The 27,460-nt window shown below is 46.4% G+C and overlaps 1 protein-coding gene across 3 annotated transcripts in view; it reads right to left on the reverse strand.

Annotated features, from left to right (window-relative positions):
- LOC144603562 (PDZ domain-containing RING finger protein 4-like) overlaps window positions 1–27,460 on the reverse strand; it is a 357,547-nt gene that overhangs the window by 141,201 nt on the left and 188,886 nt on the right. The window lies entirely within an intron of this gene.

Here is a 27,460-nt window from a genome sequence, read left to right on the forward strand (position 1 = left end):
GGAGGTTGGACGGGCTTGCAATAAAAAGGAACAGCAGATGCTGGTTTATACCAAATATAGACACGAAAAGCTGGAGTAACTCAGCGGGCCAGGCAGCATCTCTGGAGAAAATGGATAGGCGATGTTTTGGTTCTGAATCTACCTGAATATTTCCAATAAACACACATTGATGAGCATTAATGTAAAAGGAGATTTTGACCAACAATCCACTTCACTCAGGTGGTAAACGTAGCCATTTTATATATTAAACCACGTCAACATACGAGAAGGCAGAAGGAACAAGGATTTGGCTTATTTTGCTGACATGATTAATGGTCCACCTCATGCTTTGTAGATTTTCAATGATTCAATTGGCAACAACATTTGGACAACCTGAAGCTTGTGAAGAGTGGAAGAGAAGTGACTCCGAGCACAGTGCCAAGCACCAGACCCTCAGACTCTGCTTGATCGAGCACTGGATGCAGTTTTAGAGTCCCATCTCTTGCATGCTACGCCTCGCCGATGAAAGCACCCAGTCTGCTTTTTTTAAAAACCCATCCTATTGTTAGTTATTTGTCTAGTTTAGTTTATTGTCACGTGTATCGAGGCACAGCGAAAAGCTTTTGGTCGCGTCCTATCCAGTCAGCGGAAAGACTATAAATGATTACATTCGAGCCATCCACAGTGTGTGGTATAGATACAGGATAAAGGGAACAACGCTTAGTACAAGAGCATAGTTAAAGTGCAAAATGCTGCTGTTGGAGCAGAGGCTTAAAAGAGGGAAGGGATTGTAATGAGTGATTGTAGATCCGCTTCAGGGGCCAGCACACAAAGGCTGGCCTAGCTTGGGCCCCGTCTTTGCCTAATCTTGCTATTTGTAATGATTTGTGGATAAATACACCAAACACATTCCTTCCACATCTCCCCTAGATGAAAGGAGGGGGTAGCACAGAGGTGCAGCAGTAGAGTTGCTGCCTGCTTTAGAGTGCCAGAGCCCGGGTTCATTCCTGTCTATGGGTGGTGTCTGTGCGGAGTTTGTACGTTCTCCCTGTGACCGCGTGGGTTTTCTCCGGGTACTCCGGCGGTCTCCTCCCACACTCCAAAGACATGCAGATTTATAGGTTAACTGGCTCTGGTAAAATTGTAAGTTATCTCTAATGTGTAGGATAGTGCTAGTGTAGCACAAGTTAGCATGGACTCAGTGGGCCGAAGGGACTATTTCCATGCTGTATCGTAAAGTCTAAAGAAATTCCATGAGCCACTTTTCTGTCTAATGATCGGATCATGTCTACCTTGTCGATTTTCCTGAATGTCATCAACCACATGAACAATCTTTGTACCATCAGCAAACCTTTTTCTCAAGTCTAAAGGTCGGCACGGTAATGCAGCAGTAAAGTTGCTGCCTTACAGCGTTTGCAGCGCCAGAGACCCGGGTTCGATCCCGACTACGGGTCCTGTCTGTACGGATTTGTACATTCTCCCCGTGACCGCGTGGGTTTTCTCTGAGATCTTCAGTTTCCTCCCGCACTCCAAAGACGTTCACGTTTGTCGGTTCATTGATTTGCTATATGTGTAAAGTGCAGGATAGTGTTAATGTACCTGGATCGCTGGTCACCGCACTGTATCTCTAAACTAAACTAAAGCATTTATATATTACCACAAGGAAAGAGAGTGAGCAGTGAGCATTGTCAAACCTCACTAGTGACAACTTTTCAGTCACAAACCATCCATCAATTGTTACCATTGTTTCCTGCCACTGAGCTATTTTTTTTATCCAACTTGCCACTCTCTCCCACTTGGGCAGCACAGTGGCACAGTGACTGTAGAGTTGCTGCCTTACAGCACCAGAGACCTGGGTGAATGTCTGTACGGAGTTTGTACGCTCTCCCTGCAGCTCCATAACCCTCTTGTTTCCAGCTGAATTTCACTGGATGCCAGTGGTAATCATAGTTTCAACATCTTAAGCTCAGGAACTCTCTCCCTGCTGGTTCGCGTTCCCGAATATAGATGCTCCTTGAAACCTCTCTCTTTGACTGAGCCATCAACGTTTGTTTGAAAATGCCCCTGTGAAGTACAGCAAGACATCTTGACTACAGTAGAGGCGCTATAGAAATGGGTCTTATTATTGTTGCCGTTGTGAGGTACTCAAGGTGATGTGACTGTCAAGTGGCGACGGCAACCTGAGGGCACGTGTAAGAGAGGCAGGTGGAAGGAAATGGGAAACACCGAGACTCGGTGCAGTGGTTGCTGACTGACACCGGCAGGTCACGGGAATCCTCACAGGATTCGTGGCCGACTCATTAAGCACCTGCCTTGCACAGATGGGAACAGAAACGTTGAAACGTACTCAGGTCGTGCATGCGTTTCTTCCGCCCACCACAACATCTCCCGCTGCCCCAAACCCCACCACATCACCCCTGCGTGTACGACCCTCGAGCTGCCCGCAGTTTTATACAGACGACAAAAGAAATACAAATGCAAGTCGATATTGGCAAAGCGTTAGAGCTGCTGTCTTACAGAGCCAGGGACCCCTGACTTTGATTGTCACCTATCCATGTTCTCCATAGATGCTGTCTGACCTGCCGAGATACTCCAGCACTTTGTCTCTTTTATACGCACTATTGTCACACACAGGCCTGATTCAGAAGATTGAAGGGTCCCAGAGGTAATTCCCCTGATCACCAACAGAACCTCACTCACCAAGTCACCACTTCCATGATATCAGCAGAAAGCGTGGCCCTGATGTTCTGGTGCGGGACTGAAGAACTAGTGACCAGGAGTATGGTCTTTTGTACCATTGCCTGTTTTCTCAACCAGATATGTAAGATCCAGTGCCACAATTTCAGAATGTCCTGGCAAATTTCAACCTTCAACACAACTTTACATCATTCAATCATGAGCTCCTTTCCAACTTTAGTTCAGTTTAGTTTAGAGATAGATACACCATGGAAACAGGCCATTTGGCCCACCAAGTCCGTACTGACCAGCGATTCCCGCACACCAACACTAGCCAACACCAACACTAGCCCTGACATCAGTCTGAAGAAGGGTCTCGACCCGAGACGTCACCCATTCCTTCTCTCCAGAGATGCTGCCTGTCCCGCTGAGTTACTCCAGCATTTTGTGTCTACCTTTGATTTAAACCAGCATCTGCAGTTCTTTCGTGCACTCTATCCTACACACATTCGGATTAATTGGCAATTTTACCAAGCCAATTAGCCCTCAAACCTGTACGTCTTTGGAGTGTGGGAGGAAACCGGAGATCCTGGGGAATATGGACGTACATTTGGCCCATATCCCTCTAAACCTATTCTATCCATGCACCTGTCTAAATGTTTCTTAAACGTTACGATAGTATCTGCCTCAACTACCTCCTCCGGCAACTCGTTCCACACACCTACCGCCCTTTGCGTGAAAAAGTTACCCCTCAGATTCCTATTAAATTTTTCCCCCCCCGAACCTGAAAACTATGACCTCTGGTTCTCGATTTCCCTACTCTGGGCAAGAGACTCTGTGCGTCTACCCGATCTATTCCTTTCATGATTTTGTACACCTCTATAAGATCACCCCTCATCCTCCTGTGTCTTCAAGGAGTGGAGTGGTAGCCTGCTCAACCTCTCCCTGTAGCTCAGGCCCTCGGGCCCTGGCAACATCCTTGTAAGTCTTCTCTGCACCCTTTCCAGCTTGACACCATCTTTCCAAGATGTTCAAAAATATGTTCCTAAATGTGCAAAGCCAGCCCGAGGAAGCACCTTTAGGGTCGATATGTGTGGTAGAACGGAGGTTGGGGAAAGTGAACAGTAAAAAATAAACTAATCAATTGCAAGTATTAAATAGCAGGGCAAATGAAAGGAGGGCATTTCAAGTTACAAATTTATTGGGGGAATTATGAACACAAATGAGCCAGTGTTCACAAGGCCAGACATTGTGTGCAATAAGGAAAACGCAACATGTTTCAAGACGAACCACTCAAACAATGCCGCTCACTGGAGAAGGAGCATTCAGGCTGTGATCCTTGAAGAATTTCAGCTTGACCTCAGGTTTAAGGGCATTAAAGGTCGAACGGCCATCTTATTTCTTATGCTAATCTCCCTTTCCTTGCCATATCCACAATTAAAACGCACAAAGAAAATGTCAGTTCCCCATTAAGAAGGGGAGAAAAAAAAAAGATCCCTTTAACATCAGAAGCGGCGGGCAGTAAAAGATTTGTGATTTAATGTGTCATTTCATGTCGGACTGAAGGAGTGAGCTGCTGTGAATGGGGGTTACACAAACACCAGCGTCTGGTGAGGGGATAACACAGAGCAAAGATATATGCCAGACGAGAAATGGAAATGCAAGAGGCACTAAATCCATCTTATTCCACCCGTGCGTACAGCGTTTCTTGTTAAGGAAGGTTATGACTGCAGTCAACACTTGCCACTTTCAGTCCTTCGCAAAGCTGCATTCAAAATGTTGCTGGTTAAAGGGAAACTTTCGTCCATTAACACTGGGTAACATTTGCCCAACCATTTGTTTTTGGCAAACGACTCAAGCCACAGTTATGTGGGACAACTAACAGAACCTCGTTTACAGTCTTTCGGCGGGACCCTGCCTAAAGGCTTGTTGGTCGGCGGGATCGGTAACCCACCTGAAGGCTCAGAAGGTCATAAGTAACAGGAGCAGAATTAGGCCATTTGGCCCATCAAGTCTACTCCGCCATTTAATCGTGGCTGATCTATCTCTCCCTCCTAACCCCATTCTCCTGCCTTCTCCCCATAAACCCCGACACCCGTACTAATCAAGAATCTATCTCTCTCTGCCTTAGAAATATCAACTGGCACGTCGGATGGTGTAGACAGGATGAGAGCTGGAACATTGGACATGAGGAGCAAGGGGCGGTAGGAGGGTGTACCAGGATAATGCCTCCAGCGCCTTCAAGGTCGGCTGCAGGAGGCCCCCTTCAGGACACCAAGATGGCCGGGCGAGGAGAGTAGAGGGACGTCGGTTGTCGGGAACTGCTCCAGTACATCGAGCGAGCGGGTCGACCGGACTTTGAATAATGGCGCCAAAATTGGGGGCACCCGGATGTGTGATATGTGCAAAAGGAATTTCACTGTGCAGTTGCAAATGTAGCACCATTAAACCATTTGTTAACCAGGCAACCAACTCACACACACACACTTGGGCACGGGATTCCTGCATGCTGTTTGCCTGCAATTCCTGCAGGCTGTCTCCATGGAGATTTACTGATTTTCACAGTTATCTTGAAGAAAAAATTAGTGAACGACGGGGAAATAGATTGTGAAATTCTGCAAGTGTTTGCCCCGCATAGGTTTGCCACTTCCGCCTGTTGCCATAGCGACCTGACACCTCATGACACAGATTATTTCCTGTGGTTGACTCCGAGAAACACGTTTGTCTTAGCAACTACTTTAAACCGTGGTTTTGTGGACTGACATGGGAAACAGAGAGCGCGTGTTGATTTTATTTGGTGCTAGATTTACTTGGGAGGTCCAGCGTGAAAATCCAGAACAGGGCAAAGAGAGAGAGTATGCTTGTCTGCCCCCATCTGAACAGGATAATTAACTGTGCCGTGTTAATCTACAGTAGATACATTAATGGGCTTGGCAGCACACGGTACACTGAGAACAAGGGAGTTCTTCATCACAGCAGACCTGATAAAATCGACAAGGACAAAGCGTGTGCCAACCTGTCGAAGGATTGCACAGTAATAGGCCATAGCAGCGGAGAATATGTTCAACTCCTCCGGCAGTCTTCACAATGCTCACAAAGTGCCACCCAAAGCTCGGCTGGGAGCTTTGGGGTCAAAAGGTTTTGTGCCCCAATCATTGCTTCCAAGTTGTGAGCATCACAACCTGGCCGCGATGCTCGAGGAAAGGACACAGGGTGCTGCAGTAACTCAGCAGGTCAGGCAGCATCTCTGGAGAACGTGGATAGGTGACATTTTGGGTCGGGACCCTTCTCCAGACTGTCTCAGTACGGTACTGAGGAAATATTGTTCAGAAGGGGGAGCGGCAGATTTGATGCCTTACGCCACCGGAGACCCAGGTTCAACCCTGACCACAGGTACTGTCCGTAGGGTATTTGTACGTTCTCCCTGTGACTGCAGGGGTTTTCCCTGGGTGCTCCGGCTTTCTCCCACATTCCAAAGACATGCAGGTTTGTAGGTTTATTTGCTTTGGTTGTAAATTAACCCGAGTGTGGAGGATAGGATCGCTGCTAGGTGTGGACTCGGTGGGCCAAAGGGCCCATTTCCATGCTGTATCTGTAAACTAAACTAAACTATGGTCTTTTGTACAAGACTTTAAATTAAGCATTGCCTGTTTTCTCAACCAGATATAAAAGATCCAGTGGCACGATTTCAGAATGTCCTGGCAATATTCAACCTTCAACACGACTTTACATCATCTGGTCATGAGCTCATTTCCAGCTGTGGCTCCTTGCCTGAAACATCCCTCATCTTACACTCTGACCACTTTCACTGGACATGGCTGCATCGTGGGGTGAAGGACACTGCATTAATGCGAGCGTCTCTCTATTCCCCTTTCACAATCGCTAATAAGTTTTCCCAGCAAAATTCAGGCGGCACAGTGGTGCAGCGGTAGAGTTGCTGCTTTACAGCACCAGCAGAGAACTGGGCTCGATCCTGACCGCGGGTGCTGTCTATACGGAGTTTGTACATTCTCCCTGTGACCATGTGGGTTTTCTCCGGGTGCTCCGGTTTCCTCCCACTCCAAAGATGTACAGGTTTATATGTTAACTGGCTTCTGTATATTATAAATTGTCCCTTATGTGTAGGATAGTGCTAGTGTATGGGGAGACGGTGGGCTCAGGGCCTGTTTCCATGCCGTATCTCTGAAGTCTAAAAGAGGCAACTCTCGTTTGGCAAATTTTGAACTTGATTTCTTTGTTTGATGATTACTTTATCTTCGAAGGATATGGTCCTGAAGTGAGAAACAATGAACTGCAGATGCTGGTTTACAAAGAAAAAGGCACAAAGTGCTGGAGTAACTCCATAGATCTTATAGCCAGTAGCAAACATGCCTCTGAGGCTTTATACATGCCTCACTTCCTAGAGCAGTGCAAAACTAGAAACCAAATGGTACAGCAGCAGAGTTGCCGCCTTACAACGTCAGAGACCTGGGTGCTGTCTATTTGGAGTTTGTACGTTCTCCCTGTGACCTACATGAGTTTTCTCTGGGTGCTCCGGTTTCCGCCCACACTCCAAAGACATACAGATTTGTAGGTTAATTGGCTACGGTAAAATTGTCAATTGTCCTTAGTGTTGAGATAGTGTTAGTGTAACAGGGATCGTTGGTCGATGCGGACTAGATGGGCACAAGGGCCTGTCTCCACATTGTATCCCTAAACTAAACACATACGTTTATGTTCTTAAACGTTCTTGCCTTAGAGGGAGTACAGAGAAGGTTCACCGATTGATCCCTGGGATGGCGGGACTTTCATATGAGGAAAGACTGGATAGACTGGGCTTGTACTCGCTGGAATTTAGAAGACTGAGGGGGGATCTTATAGAAACATATAAAATTCTTAAGGGGTTGGAGAGGCTAGATGCGGGAAGATTGTTCCCGATGTTGGGGGAGTCCAGAACCAGGGGTCACAGCTTGAGGATAAGGGGGAAGTCTTTTAGGACCGAGATGAGAAAACATTTCTTCACATAGAGAGTGGTGAGTCTGTGGAATTCTCTGCCACAGAAGGTAGTTGAGGCCAGTTCATTGGATATATTTAAGAGGGAGTTAGATGTGGCCCTTTTTGCTAAAGGGATCAGGGGGTATGGAGAGAAGGCAGGTACAGGCTACTGAGCTGGATGATCAGCCATGATCATATTGAATGGCGGTGCAGGCTCAAAGGGCCGAATGGCCTACTCCTGCACCTATTTTCTATGTTTCTATGTTTCTATACATAGGAGTGCACTTCAAAATTTATTATCATATTGAATCTGCACTCGATACCTCCACATCAAAGCTAAACAGTTGGCAAACAATGGGCATTTTTTAAATAAGGAATTGCACTTCTTACAAGCTGGAGAGAGATCGCTTTGCGAAATAATCAGGGATTACATGGTTTCATTAGTCCCTACAAAACACTTACAGTCTCCGCGAGGCCGCCCTGTCCCTCAAGATTAATAAAATAGACATATCAAATTCATTTGGAATAAATTTAATTTCCAAACAGGTATACGCGCAGAAGCAAGTTGCTCCATAGATAGACACAAAGTGCTGGAGTAACTCAGCGTCAGGGTCAGGTAGCATCTCTGGAGAAAAATGTTGAGACCCAGCGCAAAGAACTTTATAGAGTAATGAGGTGCAGTGCTTATTGTTTGGTTATACATCTTGATTTATGATGAGCAGTCTGTAGAAGAGTCCCAACCCAAAACTTCACCCATCCTTTTTCTCCAGAGATGCTGCCTGACCCGCTGAGTTACTCCTGCACTTTGTGTCTATCTTCAGCGCAAACCAGCATCTGCAGTTCCTTCCTACACGGCCTGCTCCATATTTAGAATCAGAGTGCAAAAGGGTTAAACACATGATCGTGAGTTGGATTGATTTTTCTGTTGTTGAAAGATTTTGGAATAAAACAATCAATGTGTGTGCCTTGGAGTAGCTGTTTGTTCTCCATCTGTTTGGGCAAGGTCAAAATCATAACTAATTGCTACATTAAAATGAAACACATCGCCAGGTTTGAAAAGTTAGTCTGCGAAGCAGGAGGACTTTAACAATGGACATTAACCTTCAGAATCGAGGCAAACATGCCAGCGGCCACCTCTTCGTTTGACGAGTGCTAAAATATTCAGGCAATCCTGATCAGATTAGGCGACTGATCAATAGCCCAGTAGTGCATGGTAATTGCTTTTAATTTACGTTGGGGGCACTTGTCCGGCTGTGTACCCGGCTCCTGCACCAATACATTGTGTTACACAACCTAAAGAACAAACTATTTTCCGACCTGCAGCGACAGAAACACTTCTGAGTTGAAGTTTTCTTCAAAACTTTAAGGCATTAAACCCTGAGCCGTGGGGAAAACTCAAAATAAAAGAAAAACATTACACGTAGGTTTAAAGTTCCAATCAGTAAAGTGTGCACACCACAATGAATCTCCTCATCGCCCATCACAGCCCTTTTTCCCAGTCCCACACTGGCCTTTCTGTCCTGGGTCTCCTACATTGCCAGAGTGAGGCCACGTGCAAAGTGGAGGAACAGCACCTCTTATTCCACTTGGGTAGCTTACAACCCAATGGTATGAACATTGAAGTCTAACCTCTAACTAATCCCCCCCCCCTCCCCCGAAGCTTTCATCCCCATCTTCACAGCATGAACCTCTTCAAACCTGACTGTTCTTGTCTCTGGCATTTCTTCCAACCATCTACCTATCAACCCTCCCCCCCCCCATACCTGTTTCAACCTGCCACGCTGTGTCCTGCTCCTCCCATATTCCAACTTTCTTCTCCCACCCTACAATCAGTCTGAAGAAGGGTCTTGATTCGAAATGTCACCTATCCATGTTCTCCGGAGATGCTGCCTGACTCGTTGAGTTACTCCATTGCTTTGGGTCCTTTTGTGTATTAACTAGCATCTGCATTTCTTTGTCTCTACTGCTACATATGGCACTGCATGCAAATATTAATCAGCAATAACTTTATTGTAAATGATTCAACACTTGGTGGGAATGTGAAGAAGTTAAAATGGGATGATTGCAAAGGGGTCAAAGGGGTTGAAATGGGCTCGGTGGGCTGAAGGGCCTGATTCTGTACTGTAAAACTCTATGACTCGTGTAACAGTGGTGTGCACTGGGATGTGGTGTTTTTCACTGATCTCTGCTGAGCAGCAGGATCAAACAGTTTCTGGGAGAAGTTAATCTCCTAGTATTCAGTTGACCATTTTCTTTCACCCCCACCCCCCCCCCCCCCCCCCCCACCCCCCCCCCCCCCCCCCCCCCAGCTTTCCTGGTGGCTTTAACTCTTGTTGAGATGTGTAATTCCTCACGTTGTGTCTGGTCTTTAACTCCTCTGTCTCTGTTCTTCACTGAATGTTGATCGAGAGGTCAGGGGGTTTAAAGCCAAGTCCAATGCTCTCCTTGTACATGCACACATACACAGACTGACTGGATTGGGTGGTCGACAAGGAACGGGCATGGACACGATGAGATGAACGGTCTCTTTTTGGGCTCTAGTGATTCTAAACACCAGAACTCTTTGCCAGCCCGGGGTTGAGAAGATAATTACAGTGATCTCGTCATTGCCTGAGAACTGTGTGCCACATCCAACAATAACTCCCATTGACAAGCTGCTCGGGGAAGCTTTGATATTCCTTTTTATGCTAGAGAATGAAAGCACAGACAGTTGTCAAAAATTACATGAAAATTAACTGGTTTATTGAGAATTACTTGACATGCAGCAAAGATGATTACAAGCGGTGGTTTTATTGTTGAATGGGTGCGGGGGAACAGAGTTTCAACAGTGGAGAAAGGCCCAGTTTAAGCAGGGAATTACTTAATAGGTACCACAAGGGTAACTTTTTCACACAAAGGGTTGTGGGTGAATGTAACGATCTGCCGGAGGTAGTTGCGGCAGGTACTATCACAACATTTAAGAACATTGGATTGCTCGATTGGAATCATGTATTGTCTTTCCGCTGACTGGTAAGCACACAAAAGCTTTTCACTGTACATTGGTACACGTGACAATAAACTCAAACTCAAGAAACATTTAGACAGGAACGTGGCTATGAGCAGGTTTGGAGGGATTTGTGCCAAACTCAGGCAGGTGGCTCTAGTGTGGATGGAGCATGTTGGCTGGCTTGGGCATGTTGGGCCGCAGGGCCTGTAAGACTCTGAGTATCCAATGCTCCTTTGTTCTGGCTACATTTGGGAATTCAGCACAAACATTTAGCACGACCAGTGTCCAAATGTTTCAGCAATTATGCAGCTTGCTCGCAAAACATGAAGGTCTAACCTCCACAAGTGTATTACTGATCTTAATAAGCTGCGTTTTCACGTCCAGCTGTGGTGTGCCGTCCAGCCACACTTGATTGATCCACACTCAAATTATGTCATTTAAAAAATATTCCAATTATATTTTAATGAGGGAGCGTGCTGTAATTTTTCCATTTGCTAAGAGGCAGCAGTGATAGTGGGTGCTTCGGGAGGTTAAGTGTAATTTCTCTGGCATTAAATAAAATAAATTCGGGCATTGTGCTGCCTGCGATCTCCACAGCAGCTGAGTCCAGGGGGTTTCATCAAAAAAAAGCATCTTACAGGCCACACTGGCATTGACAGCAAAGGGTAAATTCCTTTCATTCAGTCTTGCTGCTCTGTTAAATATTGTGTTTCATGAAGGGGGGGGGGAGAAACGAAAGGAGAATTGTGGACTCTGTAATACAGATGTTTAGCTTCATTCCGTTCCATAACTTTTGATTCTCCAAACAACCATATAAACATACAGTTTTTATTGCAGCAAAATATTCTGAATGAAATCAGATAATGGCAGAAACATTCAGCAGATCAGGCAGGGTCTGTGCAAGGAGGGTGGCGTGACAGTGCAGCGGTAGAGTTGTTGCCTTACAGCACCAGAGACCCAGTTTACCGGGGGGCTGACTGTATGGCATTTGTACATTCTCCCTGTGACCACGTGTTTTTTTGGTGCTCCGGTTCGCTCTCACACTCCAAAGACGCAGAGGTTTGTAGGTTAATTGGCTTCGGTGTGGACTTGGTGTCCGATTTCTGCGCTGTATCTCTAAACTAAACACTGTTTGAAAGACTCTTGGGCAGGCAGAAGGATAGGAAAAATTGTGGGATGTGGGCCAAATACAGACAAATGGGAATAGCTTAGATGGGGCATCTTTGTCGGTGTGGACGGATTGGCCTGTTTCTCTGCTGTACGAGTCTACAGAGCAAAGAATTTCCTCCTTTGACCATGCAGCCTGCTATGGTTCAATCTCCAGCCTAAAAGGTGCTTTACATCCACCGAGCATGACTTTGACTCTTCCATCTGTCGACAAGCATTTTAATCAAAGCAAATAAGTCAGCCCCAAATTAAATATAACCTCCGAAGTTTAAATCCTGCTGTACACCCAGCTCGCCTTTTGAATTTCATCTAATGACTTTTTCATTGCACAGGCCAGTTTTATGGCAGTAGCAGGGTCCAGGCTGCTGTGATTTACTGTCCTTTCGTGAGGGAAGAGGACCCCAGCGGACCCCCTTATGACCTGGCAGTTTGCAGAACAATAGTACATGGCCCAAGAGACCCAGTGTCTCTGTGCAGAGGTCACCAACAGTCATTATAGAGCCAGGGGTTTTTAATGACATGTACTCCCTGTGCTGTCGTCAGGCTGTCTGACCGACATGAATTTTTGGACCAGCCACAATCTTTATTTCTTTTCCCCTAGCTCGATGTTGGCAAGCCAAAAGACAGTGGGGGTTGGGGGAGGGGTCATAACCTGTTTCTTTCCTGCTCTGCTGCCCCATTTTCTATGTGTAGGAAGTAACTGCAGATAGACCCAAAATGCTGGAGCAACTCAGTGGGACAGGCATTATCTCTGGAGACGTTTCAGCCTGGCATTGGATGACGTTTCAGTCTGAAGGGTCTTGACCCGCTGAGTTACTCCAGCATTTTGTGTCTATCTTCAATTTAAACCAGCATCTGTAGTTCCTTCTTGCACAAGGAACAGAAGATACTGGTATATACCGAAGGTCAAGGTACTGACCTGAAAGGTCACCTATTCCATTTCTCTAGAGACGCTGCCCGACTCGCTGAGTTACTCCAGCATTTTGTGTCCATCCCCACTTTCAATCGCTGTTTTGCCTCAGTGATCGTGCACTAATTTTGCAAACCCTTAGAATGGAAATCAGGTTTCAAATGGTCATCCTGATTAATGCAAAAGATCCCACGATACTATTTGATGATGGATTTGGAGAGTTCTCCCCATGTCCCGGTCAATAGCCAACAGTACTAAGAGACAAATTATCTGACCGTCGTCTTACTGCTGTTCGTAGGGGCCAGTAACACTCCAATTTTTGTTACGCTTCGAACATTGCTGAGTGACGACATTTCAAAAGTACTCGTAGAAACAAAGAACAGCAGATGCTGGTTTATACCAAAGATGGATACAAAGTGCAGGAGTAACTCAGCAGCAGGCAGCATCTCTGGAGAAAAAGGATGGGTGGTGTTTCGGGTCGGGACCCTTTCTTCAGAGTAAGGGTCCCGACCTGAAACTTCACCCATCTTTTCTCTCTGGAGATGCTGTTTGACCCACTGAGTTACTCCAACACTGTGTCTATCTTTCAAAAGTGCCTCACTGGATAAAATGTGTGTTAGGAATTTGAGGAAGGATATTCTTGCTATTGAGGGCGTGCAGCTTAGGTTCACTAGGTTAATTCCCGGAATGGCGGGACTGTCGTATGTTGAAAGGCTGGAGCGATTGGGCTTGTATACACTGGAATTTAGAAGGGTGAGGGGGGATCTTATTGAAACATATAAGATAATTAGGGGATTGGACACATTAGAGGCAGGAAACATGTTCCCAATGTGAGGGAGTCCAGAACAAGGGGCCACAGTTTAAGAATAAGGGGTAGGCCATTTAGAACGGAGATGAGGAAGAACTTTTTCAGTCAGAGAGTGGTGAAGGTGTGGAATTCTCTGCCTCCGAAGGCAGTGGAGGCCAGTTCGTTGGATGCTTTCAAGAGAGAGCTGGATAGAGCTCTTAAGGATAGCGGAGTGAGGGGGTATGGGGAGAAGGCAGGAACGGGGTACTGATTGAGAGTGATCAGCCATGATCGCATTGAATGGCGGTGCTGGCTCGAAGGGCTGAATGGCCTACTCCTGCACCTATTGTCTATTGTCTAGACATACAGCAAGTGTAAAAGGGCACTTTCAAAGTATAATGTCACTTTTCATTTTAAAAGATGATCAAACAGCTGGAAAAAAGAGAGGAAATTATTGGGGGGCAGTTTAGTTCAGTGAAACATCGTGGAAACGGGCCCTCGGCCCACCGAGTCCATGCTGAGCAGCGATCACCCGTACACTAGTTCGATGTTATCCCACTTTAACATCTCACACACTAAGGGCAATTTACAGAGACAAATAACATCACATCAAATCTGTACATCTTTGGAATTTGGGAGGAAACCAGGGCACCCGGTGAAAACCCACGCTGCTGTGTTAGGAATCTAGGTTGGCAGCTCATGAGGTGCAGTGTATAAGCATGAAGGTACAGCAAATACTGTACTCTGGAAGGAACCCAGTGGGCTGAAGGGCCTGTTCCATGCAGTATCTCTAAACTAAACTATAGACCTTGGAGACACACGAAACATAGAAAATAGGTGCAGATGTAGGCCATTCGGCCCTTCGATCCAACACTGCCACTCAATATGATCTTTTTTTTTAGATTTAGAGATACAGCGCGGAAACAGGCCCTTCGGCCCACCGAGTCCGCGCCGCCCAGCGATCCCCGCACATTAACACTATCCTACACACACTAGGGACAATTTTTACATTTACCCAGTCAATTAACCTACATACCTGTACGTCTTTGGAGTGTGGGAGGAAACCGAAGATCTCGGAGAAAACCCACGCAGGTCACAGGGAGAACGTACAAACTCCGCACAGACGGCGCCCGTAGTCAGGATCGAACCCGAGTCTCCGGCGCTGCATTCGCTGTAAGACAGCAACTCTACCGCTGCGCCACCGTGCCTCCCTTCATGATCATGGCTGATCATCCAGAATCAATACCCTGTCCCTGCTTTCTCCCCATATCCTTTGATTCCCTTTGCCCCAAGACCAAATTATAACTCTCTCTTGAAAACATCCACTGAATTGGCCTCCACTGCCTTCTATGGCACAGAATTCCTCAGATTCACAGCTCTTTGGTTATAAAGGTTTTTCCTCATCTCAGTCCTAAATGGCCTACCCCTTATTCTTAAACTGTGACCCCTGGTTCTGGACTCTCCCAACATTGGGAACATTTTTCCTGCAGATGCTGGAACTCTGAGCAAAAAAACAGGATGCTGGAATTACTCGGCATTTGTGGTGGGAAATGGGCCAACTCGGTTTTGGATTAGAGATAGACGGAAAGTGCTGGAGTAACTCAGCGGGTCAGGCAGCATCTCTGGAGAACAAGGATAGGTGTCGTTACAGGTCGGGACCCTTTTTCAGACACCTCGCACTCCTTGACTCAAAATGTCACCGATCCATTTTCTCCAGAGCTGCTGCCTGACCCGCTGAGTTACACCAATCGGCACTTTGTGTCTATCTTTTGGATAATCCAGCACCTGCAGTTCCTTTTTATTACTGTTTTAAAGCAGAATCTTCTTCAGCTGATGAAGGGTCTGAAGAATGTGTCCCAACGTGAACCATTGTCTGTCAGTTTCTCTCCATGGAGGCTGCCTGACCCGCTGAGTTCCTCCAGTAGCCTGTTTTATACTTATGGCAGTCAGTCAGCTGGAAGTGAAATGAGGAGAAATATCTTCACACTGACAGATGTTAATCAAGGCACCCCTGACCCGAGAGAGCAGTGGCTAGTGCATTGTTGAGTATATTGAAGACCGAGGCTGATGGGCTTTTAGACACAAGGGAATCAGAACATATGGAGACCAGACACAGTAAATGGAAGGGGATTAGCCTTGATCTTCTGGAACAACACGGCTATATCGACAAGAACTATATTCTGCACTTTGTATCTTCCCCTTTGCTCCAACCATTGTACTTGAGTTTGACGAGATTATATTTACGTTTAGTATTATCTGTGGGTCGCCTGCAAAACAAACATCTTTCACTGTACCTCGATACACTTGACAATAACAACCTAACATCTCCCCTCTCTCATCAGGCAAGAGGTATAAAAGTGTGAAAACGTACACCTCCAGATACAGGGACAGTTTCTTCCCAGCTGTTATTAGGCAAGTGAACCATCCTACCTGCAACTAGAGAGCAGGCCCCATAGCAGAAGCGTCCACCTCACGGGGCTGGAAACTGGACGTGTCCTGAGCTAATTCTGCTACCACCACCGTCTATTGTACAAGTGATGGCCCCCACTGATTGTCGCCGGACGGACGATGACAGTGATGTAACATTTGAAACATGGATGATGGACACGAAAGGAGAATACTAGAGAGCAGTCCTGAGCTACAATCTACCTCATTCGGGACCATCGGACTATATTTGATCGGACTTTACTGGACTTTGTCTTGCACTAAACGTTATTAACTTTATTGTGTACCTGTACACTGTGGACGGCTCGACTGTAAATACATATAGTCTTTCCGTTGACTGGATAGCACGGAACAAAAGCTTTTCACTGTACCTCGGCAATAAACGAAACTAAACCTAAAGGAGACTCAAAGGGTCAAATGGCTTTGTCGTGCTTTTATGTTCAATGCTCCATGCTGTCTCTCGGCAGCGCTGGACTGAAGCTCCCTGCCCAGTCTGCGTGTCTTCTCTGAGTACTCGTCCTTTGCTGCAATGATTGCGATATCTCGGAATAAGTTCTGTTTACACGGCAGGGTGTTGATAGATATTGATCTATTTGAAGTTTAATCTCCCTGGTGTCCACACTAACCTCTGGCCCTGAGCACCAGGCAGACAGACAGACAGAGAGTATCAGGTTAAAGCATGACATTTGTTCCCGTGCCCAAGGCAGAATAGGAACTGATTACTGCAATCTGGTACAAACTCAGCCACTTTGTTGACAGGCTTTGAGCTTTGCCAGCGTTCACTACTAGCTGACACAGGCTGGTCCAGCTATCATTGCCACAGATCAAAAGTGAAAGCTGTTCCGGGACCCACAGTACTGAGTAATAAGACTCGGCACATTCATGTGGGACAAGTCTCTGAAGGCAAGGAGCTGCTCTCTGCTCCCTGTCAATAGCTCTTTGCAAGTGGTGATCCAGTGGTCCCTGTTGCTTCAATGCAACAATTTGCAAGCACAGGGCTTTGTGATGTTCAGTGATCTGTGCGTGCAAAGGGTTTTTAAGTGTGGACTTGCATGTGCAAATGCATGCACATCTTTGAGCATAGAACTAAGGAGGTGTCCAATGGTATGTTTAATTTAGAGATACAGTGTGGAACCAGGCCCTTCGGCCCACCGGGTCCGTGCCAACCACAGATCACCTGCTCGCACTAGTTCTATGTTATCTCACTTTTGCATCCTACACACCAAAGGCAATTCACAGAAGCCAATGAACCTGCAAACCCGCATGCCCTGGGATGTGGGAGGAAACCGGAGAAAGGCCACAGGGAGAACATGCAAACTCCGCACAGACAGAACCCAAGGTCAGGATTGAATCTGCTCTCTTCACTGAGCAATGTAATTAGTTTGGAAGAATGAGGTTCAATCTCACTGAAATATAACATCACAGAGAGGAATGGTAGGATAGAGTTTGAGATGATTCCACTAGTGGAAGAATCCTGGACAAGAAGTTACAATACGAGTGGACACTCATTCAGAAGGGCCAAATGGCCTCCTCCCGCAACTATTTTCGATGTTTTCTAAAACTGAGGACCTTTGTTACACAGAGAGTGGCAAATCTCTCGCCGTCTCTATCCCAGATGTCGTGGAAGCCAGATCATTGGAGATAATGAAAGAGGGTTGGCGGGCGGCACAGTGGCGCAGCTGGTCGAGCTGCCGCCTCACAGCGCCAGAGACCTGGGTTTGATCGTGATCTTGGGTGCTGTCTGTGTGGCGCTTGCACGTTCTCCGTGACCGCGTGGGTTTTCTCCGGGTGCTCCAGTTTCCTCCCACATCCCAAAGACGTGTGGGTATGTGGCCACCGTAAATTGCCTTTAGCGTGTGCAGGGAGTGGATGAAAAGGTGGGGTAACAGAGAACTTGTGTGAACGGGTGATTAGTGGTCAGCATGCACTGGGTGGGCCGAAGCCGAGATAGAGTGCTGTAAAACAAAAGAAAGTGGATAATATTTGTGATAATCCAGGGAATATGGTTGAGGATTTGACAGGGATGAGGAGATGAAGTTGGGGCAGATCACCTGGGACCGAGTTACCTATTCCTGCCCCTATCGCGCGTGCGTGCGTGTGTGTGTGTGTCGGGGCCGCTGTGTGGATCACAGCTGGCATCTGTGTCGGGGATAGGGAGAGCTCTGGTCCTCCAGAGCTGCACCCAGAAAGGTGCAAACACTCAATGAACAGGCTGCCACGCTACCATGCTCAGCCTCACACGGGAAAAGGTCTTCAAGGAAAAGTTGAGCCAAAACAGTCCTTATTTTAGATTAAACACCTTCTCTTAATCTCTGTGGAAGGGCACTCATCATTAATAAAACACGGCCCACACAAACGTCTAAAGCAATCCAACTGCTGGTCACTTTTAAACGTTAGCTGCTTTAAGTAAAATATCTTTCGCTTGCATAGCTGAATTGAATTGCCTTGTGATCTTTCACAGTTCATTTTTTTTCCTTTGGCAATACAAAGGGAAAGTAATTGTCTTTTCCATTACCACAGTTTGTCTTCAGTGATGGAATAAGCCGTCACCATGTTCTTTTATTAATGGGCGTGTGCAGTGGCTGGTTGAGGAACGATATATAATGTCACTGCTTCGATTCTTGGCCCAAGTTGAATTATCTGACACGGGCAGCAGCAAGAATTGGTCAACTCCCCTTGGTGCATGCCCCATTCAACATAGTCCCATTTATCCACGTGTGGCCCATCTCCCTCAAAATCTTGCCTATCCATGTATCTGTCCAAATGTCTTTTAAATGGTGTTATTGTACTGAACCATCTACATCCTCTGGCAGCTTTTTCCACACACTCAACAACCTCCGAGTGAAAGCATTGCCCCTCAGGTTCCCATTAAATCATTCCCCTTTCACTTCAAACCTAAGCCTTCCAAGCCCTAATACAAAATAACAGAGCCACAGAGAGATGCAGTGCAACAGGCCCTTTGACCCACCAAGTTCACACCGACCATCCAGCACCCATTCACACTAATCCTACTGTGTCCCTTTTATTTTAATGTACAACATTAACCCGACATTTTTTAACCACTCTACTGGTAATAGTCTAAAATGCCCCATTTTCTCACATCTGATTTCCATTTTATAAAACACTAGACAAAGTGGACCCGTTGGGCCCAAACCTCTCCTGCATTGGTGCAGCACCCTGTCCTCCCCCCCTCTCTCCTCAACCCCCCCTCCCTCTCTCCTCAACCCCCCCCCCTCCCCTTTCCCTTCTCCCCCACTCCCCCCTCCGTTTAAACTTTAAAATGTGAATAACTAAAAATATAACACCGATTTCAATAAAACTACTTGCATTATCACTAAAGTGACAATGGTGAGTAAGGTGGGCCTAAAATTGTCACGCTATCGTGTACCGTTTTGGCTGAAGTTCAGTCACAAACAAGATAACAAACGAGAGTTTTAGTATATAGATTTCACAGCTAACAATGTGATTTTTGAACTGTAGTCACAAATGCAATATACAAATTCTGGCAAATAAGCTTACATAAAGTGGATTTTGCAAAGGACCAAATCTACATGTCGGTTGAGGAACAATTCCTGGCCTGCCCATTGAAGGGACCCCCATGAAAGAGGTTGGCATCTTTTACATCCCGTCAGAGGGCAAGTGGGGCTACCACATAATGAAAGGTCTGTGGAAAGTAATGGGAGAGTCTTGAACCAGAGAGCACACACAGAATAAAAGGACATACAGCACTTTTAGAATGAGGACGAAGAGGAATTTCCTTTGCTCGAGGGTGGTGCCACAGACGGCAGTGGAGGTCAAGACATTGGGTATTTTTAAAGCAGAGCTTTAACTAATAGGCTCTTGATTAGTTTAGTTTGGAGACACATTGTGGAAACCCACTTCGGCCCACTTAATCTGCACCGACTAATGATCACCCGTACACCAGTTTATGTTTCCCACTTTCATATTCCACACACTAGGGACAATTTACAGAAACCAATTAACCTACAAACCTGCACGTATTTGGAATGTGGGAGGAAATCAGTGTACCCAGAGAAAACCCACGCAGTCACAGGGAGAACGTACAAACTCAGTATAGACAGCACCCGCAGTCAGGATCCAACCCACTTTGAGGCAACAAATCTACCGCTGTGCAAGGACGTAATAGGTTATGGGGAGAAGGCAGGAGAATGGGGTTGAGAGGGAAAAAAAATAATAAATCAGCCACGATTGAATGGCAGAATGGACTGGACCGAACAGCCTAATTCTGCTCCTATGTCTGATATCATGGGCTTCCAAGTATCATCTTGCCCAAAGCCTGTGCTTCCAACTGTGCAGCATGCTACGTGCACCGGGCATTCAGACACTCAAATCCCCAGAGTAGGGTCGAGCCAACAACCTTTGGACATGGTGGACAGTCCCACTGGACCATAAATAAACCCAAGTGAGGAGGAGAGCATGACTGTGGGAACACTGCAATCCTTACTTTGACAACTCTGGAACATAAAGAAGTTTGTGCTTGGACGGATTGTGGCGTTGGTTAGATCCGTAGTCACCAATCCAGAAGTCTGCTATTCTCACTTGCTTGAATTTTAACTGCAACGTCAGATTTAATTTACCTCCAGTCGATATGACAGCTACGTGATTACCTTGGAGCCACAGTGGGAGAGGGGATGTCTGGGCTGCCGCAAGGTGAAGAAATGCATCTCGGATTCAAATTCATTTAATGTTCACATGCACCAGGGTGCAATTAAATTCTTTGTTCGAACAAAGCTCACAGAGTGAACAGCATACGTACAGTAATGATAAATACAACAATAAAGTGTAGGAAAATAACTGCAGATGCTGGTACAAATCAAAGGTATTTATTCGCAAAATGCTGGAGTAACTCAGCAGGTCAGGCAGCATCTCAGGAGAGAAGGAATGGGTGACGTTTCGGGTCGAGACCCTTCTTAACTCAGCAGGTCAGGCAGCATCTCAGGAGAGAAGGAATGGGTGACGTTTCGGGTCGAGACCCTTCTTCAGTCTGAAGAAGGGTCTCGACCCGAAACGTCACCCATTCCTTCTCTCCTGAGATGCTGCCTGACCTGCTGAGTTACTCCAGCATTTTGTGAATAAATACAACAATAAATGTGATGACGTGGGAAAATCAGCAACCTGGTGCATGACTGTAGTGCGATCCAAATTAATAATCAAATAATGAAAATATAATAATGGAATAACTGAATGAGGTGCAGTTATTATCAGGGAACTGAACCATCCTACCAACTAGAGAGCAGCCCCTGAACTACGACCTACCTCATTGGAGTTCCTCGGACAATCTTTGATCGGACTTTACTGGCTTTATCTTGTACTAAATGTTATTCCCTTATCACGTATCTGTACACTGTGTACAGCTCGGTTGTAATCATGAATTGTCTGTCCGTTGACTGGTTAGCGTGCAACAAAAGCTTCACTGTACCTCGGTGCACGTGACAGTAAACTAAACCCAAACTCAGTTTAGAGCAAGAGTACGCGTCAGCAGCTCAGAGAAAGGAGTGTGAAACAGACGATAGGTTCAGGAGACAGATTGCCGTGGGGAAGAAGATTTTCTTAAGTCTGAAGTCTTAAGTCTGAACGTCCAATCTCTCAATCTAACAGAGGTGCAAAATTTCAGTTGCTAACTGTCTTTCTCAGAATGGCTAATGTGAATGGCTAATGTAGGGTGTGGGGGGGGGGGGGGGGGGGGGGGAGGGGGGGAATCTCCACAAGTGAGGCGAGATGGGGGGTGTGTGATGTCCCCATAAGAGAGTGAGGCGAGATTGGGGGGGGGGCTCCACAAGCGAGTTGGGGAGTGAAGTGGAAAAAGATGCTAGAAAACAACTGAACTCAAAAGCAGTCACATTGCCAAGCACAACACTCCCCGATGGAGGTCGGCAGAAGAAGCAATCGGAAGAAAGGATTTCCTCCTTTATTTATTTTCCATTTAGCTGGAGATAATAGTGCAATGTCAGAAACAGCAGGGGAGGATTGCGGAGGGGGGGCGGTGAATTGGGCAGGCAAATACTACGATAGTACAGCCGATTTTCTTAATCCAATTAGTGCGGCAGGGGATTACTCACAAGCTTCTCACTTTTGCTGTGGCAGAAAAGCACCAACTGCTTGGTAATAGCAGCTCTTTTGAGAGCGCGTGTGGGAACCCACACAGGCTGCTGTGACTGTCTGACACAAGCCCAGCCTGGGGAGCAGACAGTGTTAGAATTGTCAAATATCATTCGCGGAATTATGCCGGTGGACACCGCGGGCTTGGCCACCAGCCAGGTGGTTAATGGGTAAATATCTCCATTGAACCTACACTGACAGCCTCTCATCTTGTTTCTGAATATAGCGCTGTGCTCAAAATTAACAGGCTTCACAGCATACACGTACGTCCCTCTTCCCACTTCTCCCATCAGGCAAAAGATATAGAAATGTGAAAACACACACCTCCAGATCCAGGGACAGTTTCTGAAGAAGGGTCTCAACCCGAAATGTCCTTCTCTCCAGAGATGCTCCCTGCCCGCTGAGTTACTCCAGCATTGTGTGCCTATCCACAGTTTCTTCCCAGCTATTTTCAGGCAACTGAACCATCCTAATGCAACCAGAGAGCGGTCCTGAACTACTATCTACCTCATTGATGACCCTCAGACTATCTTTGATTGGACTTTACTGGCATTACCTTGAACTAAACATTATTCCCTTATCATACATCTATCTGTACACAGTGAATGGCTTGATTGTAATCATGCATTGTCTTTCCGTTAACTGGTTAGCATAGAACAAAAGCTTTTCACTGCACTTCAGTAGGCGTGACAATAAACTAAATATACATATATACACATGCACATATACACCACACGCGTGTGTGTGTATATATATATATATATACACAAACATAGTGAACATTTTTCTTCATTTATTATATTGTTTACAGTGTACTATGTTTACTTATTCTGTTGTGCTATTGCAAGTCAGTTTTTCATTGTTCTATCTGGGACATTCGACAATAAAACACTCTTGACTACTCAGCGAGGAGTGGTGTTTGTGAGGAGCGTACTTGTGATCCCTGGGATTTTTCCTGGATTAGAATTAAGGATAGAAAAAAGCAACAGCCTGATACATGGTCTCTGTGTGCACCATGCAAACCTTCCACCCATATCTTTAGTGGCCTCCGCTGGAGAATGAGCACAAGGTGAATTGCTCTATTTTAGTTAAGCAAAGAGAACATCTTGCACACTTGGGGAGCTTGCACACATCTACTGATCGAAGTCTAAAACCTGTTTATCATATCATATCATATATATACAGCCGGAAACAGGCCTTTTCGGCCCTCCAAGTCCGTGCCGCCCAGTGATCCCCGTACATTAACACTATCCTACACCCACTAGGGACAATTTTTACATTTACCCAGCCAATTAACCTACATACCTGTACGTCTTTGGAGTGTGGGAGGAAACCGAAGATCTCGGAGAAAACCCACGCAGGTCACGGGGAGAACGTACAAACTCCTTACAGTGCAGCACCCGTAGTCAGGATCGAACCTGAGTCTCCGGCGCTGCATTCGCTGTAAAGCAGCAACTCTACCGCTGCGCTACCGTGCCTCCAGCCAACCTCCAAAATCCCACAGCGTTCAATACTCTACTGCTCAGAGTCTAGAAATACTCAATGACTGGGAAATTCAAAAACTGTGTGTAAATCTCAACCCATCAAACAGTGATTGAGGTCTTGGACACAAGGCGAGGGAAGATCCAAATGCCTGGATGCTCAACAGTTTGGTTCAAGTTTCAAACATAGAACATAGTACAGCACAGGAACAGTGCAGTTGCTCAAATAATTCAGCCCAATCTACCGCACAGGTGGACACAAAAGATTGTGAGGGACAACGTATGTGGGAAGGAACTTCAGATGCTGGTTTAAACCGAAGATAGACACAGAATGCTGGAGTAACTCAGCGGGTCAGGCAGCATCTCTGGAGAAAAGGAATAGGTGACGTTTCGGGCTAAGACCTTTCTTCAGACCATGTTTCAGGTTGAGACCTTTCTTCAGACCTTCTGAAGGATGTCAACCCGAAATGTCACCTATACCTTTACTCCAGCGAGACACAACTTGAAGTGTTTCTTCTGCGCCTCCTGTTTTCTCTCAGTGGGTTGAGATACTTTGGCAATTTTTAACCAAGAATTATTGAATACATTCAAAGGCAAAGATTGGCAGACAGTTAAAAAAAACAAGGGAGTCAAAGGGAATGGAGCGAGGAAGAGAAGGTTGTGTTCAAACTAACATAGGATTAGCTAGGCCTTTAAGAGTCAAAAGTGCTTTATTGTCATGTGTCCCAGATAGAACTGAAATTTTTGCTTGCAGCAGCACAACAAAATAGGTAAACATAGTACACTAAAAAAATACAATAATCAGAAAAAGTTCAGTGCGTGTACCTATTTATATATATTCTCACACACGCACACATCATTATTTAATAATAATGCAATAATAACAATAATAGTCCATGTAGTTCAGAGATTAACGGAGGCTGGAGTGTTTAATAGCCTGACTATAGGGAAGAAGGTGTCCCTCTGTCCCTCCCTTCCCCTCCTCCTTCCCAGATCTCCCTCTATCTTCCTGTCTCCACCTATATCCTTCCTTTGTCCCACCCCCCTGACATCAGTCTGAAGAAGGGTCTTGACCCGAAACGTCACCCACGCCTTCTCTCCCGAGATGCTGCCTGACCTGCTGAGTTACTCCAGCATTTTGTGAATAAATCGATTTGTACCAGCATCTGCAGTTATTTTCATACTATATATAAGCTGTTCCTGAACCTGGACGTTACAGTTCTCAGGCTCCTGTACCTTCTTCCCAATGGTAGGGGTGAAATGCGAGTGTGGTCAGGGTGGTGTGGGTCTCTGATGATGCTGGCTGCCTTTTTGAGGCAGCGACTCCCGTATATCCCTTTGTTGGTGGGGAGGTCAGAAGCCGTGGTGGACTGGGCAGTGCTCACAACCTTTTGTAGTCTTCTTCGCTGAACGAAGGGCAGAGTGGACTCCAGCCGTGGTCTGGGCTGCCCCAGCTCAGCTTTGTATGCGAGGCGGTTTTCAACATCCCTGAATTGCCATTCCCTACGTCGTCTGCCTGTCATTTTGCCCGTTACTGGCTGATCCATGACTGCAACATCTCACCTCCGATGATGAAATTCAGCCACAATTTCAAAAGCGATTCTGTGTCCTCAACCTTTCCAGCAGCATGCCGCTACTTTCAAAACAGTTGGAAATTGTTTGGCATTAATTAACGCCCAATATGACATGACATTCCGTCTGTGATAGGCACGGCGGGTTAGGCTGCAACAGTGTGAAATCAAAGAGCAGCAGGAAATTAATCAGCAGCTTCACAGAGCCGCACTAGGCGAACAATCTCGCCGGGCACACTGGCACTTGAGATGAGAAAGCCAGGCAGTCTGCATAAGTGTGTGCAGAATGGGCACCCACCCTGGATGCTCCCCCACTACCCAGTCCAACACAGCTACTGATCTCAGTCAGGAGTGGTTTATTGTCATATGTCCCAGAGAGAACAGTGACAATCTTACATGCAGCAACACTACACACTTTTGCTTCGCACCTCCTCTCACTACTCGATTTACCAAGTGTAAACATCATTTTATTTTTAAAGCTGCAGTTGCTGGTTTATACCATAGACCCAAAATGCTGGAGTAACTCAACAGGCGAGGAAGCATCTTTGGAAAAAACATCTCCAATCCCCTCCCTCCCTCTTCCCCCCACCCCCCCCCCAACCAAACATCCATTAACTAGTTCCACAGTTCACAACGATGTATCTCTCTTGGGTTTACGCAGTTTCTAATAACAATCAGCCTATCAGGGAAGCCCCTTGCCAGAGGTCGTCTGTTGTTGTCCCCGATTTGTCCTGGTTTTCCCGCTTTGCTCTCCCCCCCCCCACACCCACACCTGATACAAAGGTGGTAATGACTTGTGCTGCGTTTGGGGTCTCAGGGTCTAACAGCATACTGTGGCAAGATCCCTTGGCAATGTACTCAAAGCCCCAGTCAACTGCATCAGTCAGTCAGTGAGCTTTCACTATCAAGCCTTGCTTAAGGTGCATTGAAGGGTCAATAAACAGTAACATGCATCGGGTTTAAAGGTTGAGTGCCTATAAACACTAACTAGTCTTTGCATTTGTTGCAAACCTGCACTATGAGGTTATGGGGGTGGGGGAAAGAGACTACTCCCTCACAGCATCGGAGACGCGGGTTCGATCCTGACCTCGGGTGCTGTCTGTGCAGAGTTTGTACCTGCTCCCTGTGACTGCATGGGTTTTCTCCCACATTCCAAAGACGTGCAGGTTTGTTGGTTAATTGGTCTCTGTAAATTGCCCCTAGTATGCAGGATGCTAAAGTGGGATAACATAGAACTAGTATGCAGATGATCGATGGTCGGCGTGGACTCGGTGGGCTGAAGGGCCTGTTTCCATGCTGTATCGCTAAACTAAACAATGGACATAAATTTCATGACTCCTTATTTACAAACAAACCTATTTCTTGTGGATCAGGAATAAAGAACAGAAGGTGGATTTTGGCATTCATTCAAGGGAGCGAAACAATACATAAATAAGATCTTGCTGTTCAGCCTCGAGACTAGACCACTAAAATAGGAGCAACTGATGGGTCTCCCAACACAATATCACGGTGGCGCTGTGGTAGAATTGCTGCCTTACAACTCCAGAGACCCTGGTTCGATCCTGACTATAGGTGCTGTCTGTACCGAGTTTGTACGTTCTCCCTGTGACCTTGTGGGTTTTCTCCGGGTGCTCCGGATCGGCCCCGGTAAATTGTCCCTAGAGTGTAGGGTAGAACTAGGCTGAGGCGCCAATGTTAAACTGCAGCCACTGCTTTACTGTGAGAAACACTGTAGCCGAACTGAATACTGCAAGCTCCCACAAGCACCGACGAGTCTGAAGAAGGGTCTCGACCCGAAACGTCACCCATTCTTTCTCTCCAGGGATCCTGCCTGTCCCGCTGAGTTACTCCAGCATTTTGTGTCTATCACCAATGAGGTTTGTCACGTGTACTGACGCACAGTGAAAAGCTTTAGCTGCGTGCTAACCAGTCAGTGGACAGACAATACATGATGACAATCGAGACTCGAATAACGTTTAATGCAAGAAGTCCAGCAAAGTCCGATCAAAGAGGCGGCGCAGCAGTAGAGTTGCTGCCTTACAGCGAATGTAGCGCCGGAGACTTAGGTTCGATCCTGACTACGGGCGCCATCTGTACGGAGTTTGTACGTTCTCCCCGTGACCTGCATGGGTTTTCTCCGAGATCTTCGGTTTCCTCCCACACTCCAAAGACGTACAGGTATGTAGGTTAATTGACTGGGTAAATGTAAAAATTGTCCCTGGTGTGTGTAGGATAGTGTTAATGTGCGGGGATCGCTGGGCGGCGCGGACTCGGTGGGCCGAAGGGCCTGTTTCCGCGCTGTATCTCTAAATCTAAAAAAAAAATCTAAAAGACTATCCGAGCGTCTCCAATGAGGACAGGACT

Source organism: Rhinoraja longicauda, chromosome 20 (genome assembly GCF_053455715.1).
Source record: "Rhinoraja longicauda isolate Sanriku21f chromosome 20, sRhiLon1.1, whole genome shotgun sequence".
NCBI classification, from domain to species: domain Eukaryota; kingdom Metazoa; phylum Chordata; class Chondrichthyes; order Rajiformes; family Arhynchobatidae; genus Rhinoraja; species Rhinoraja longicauda.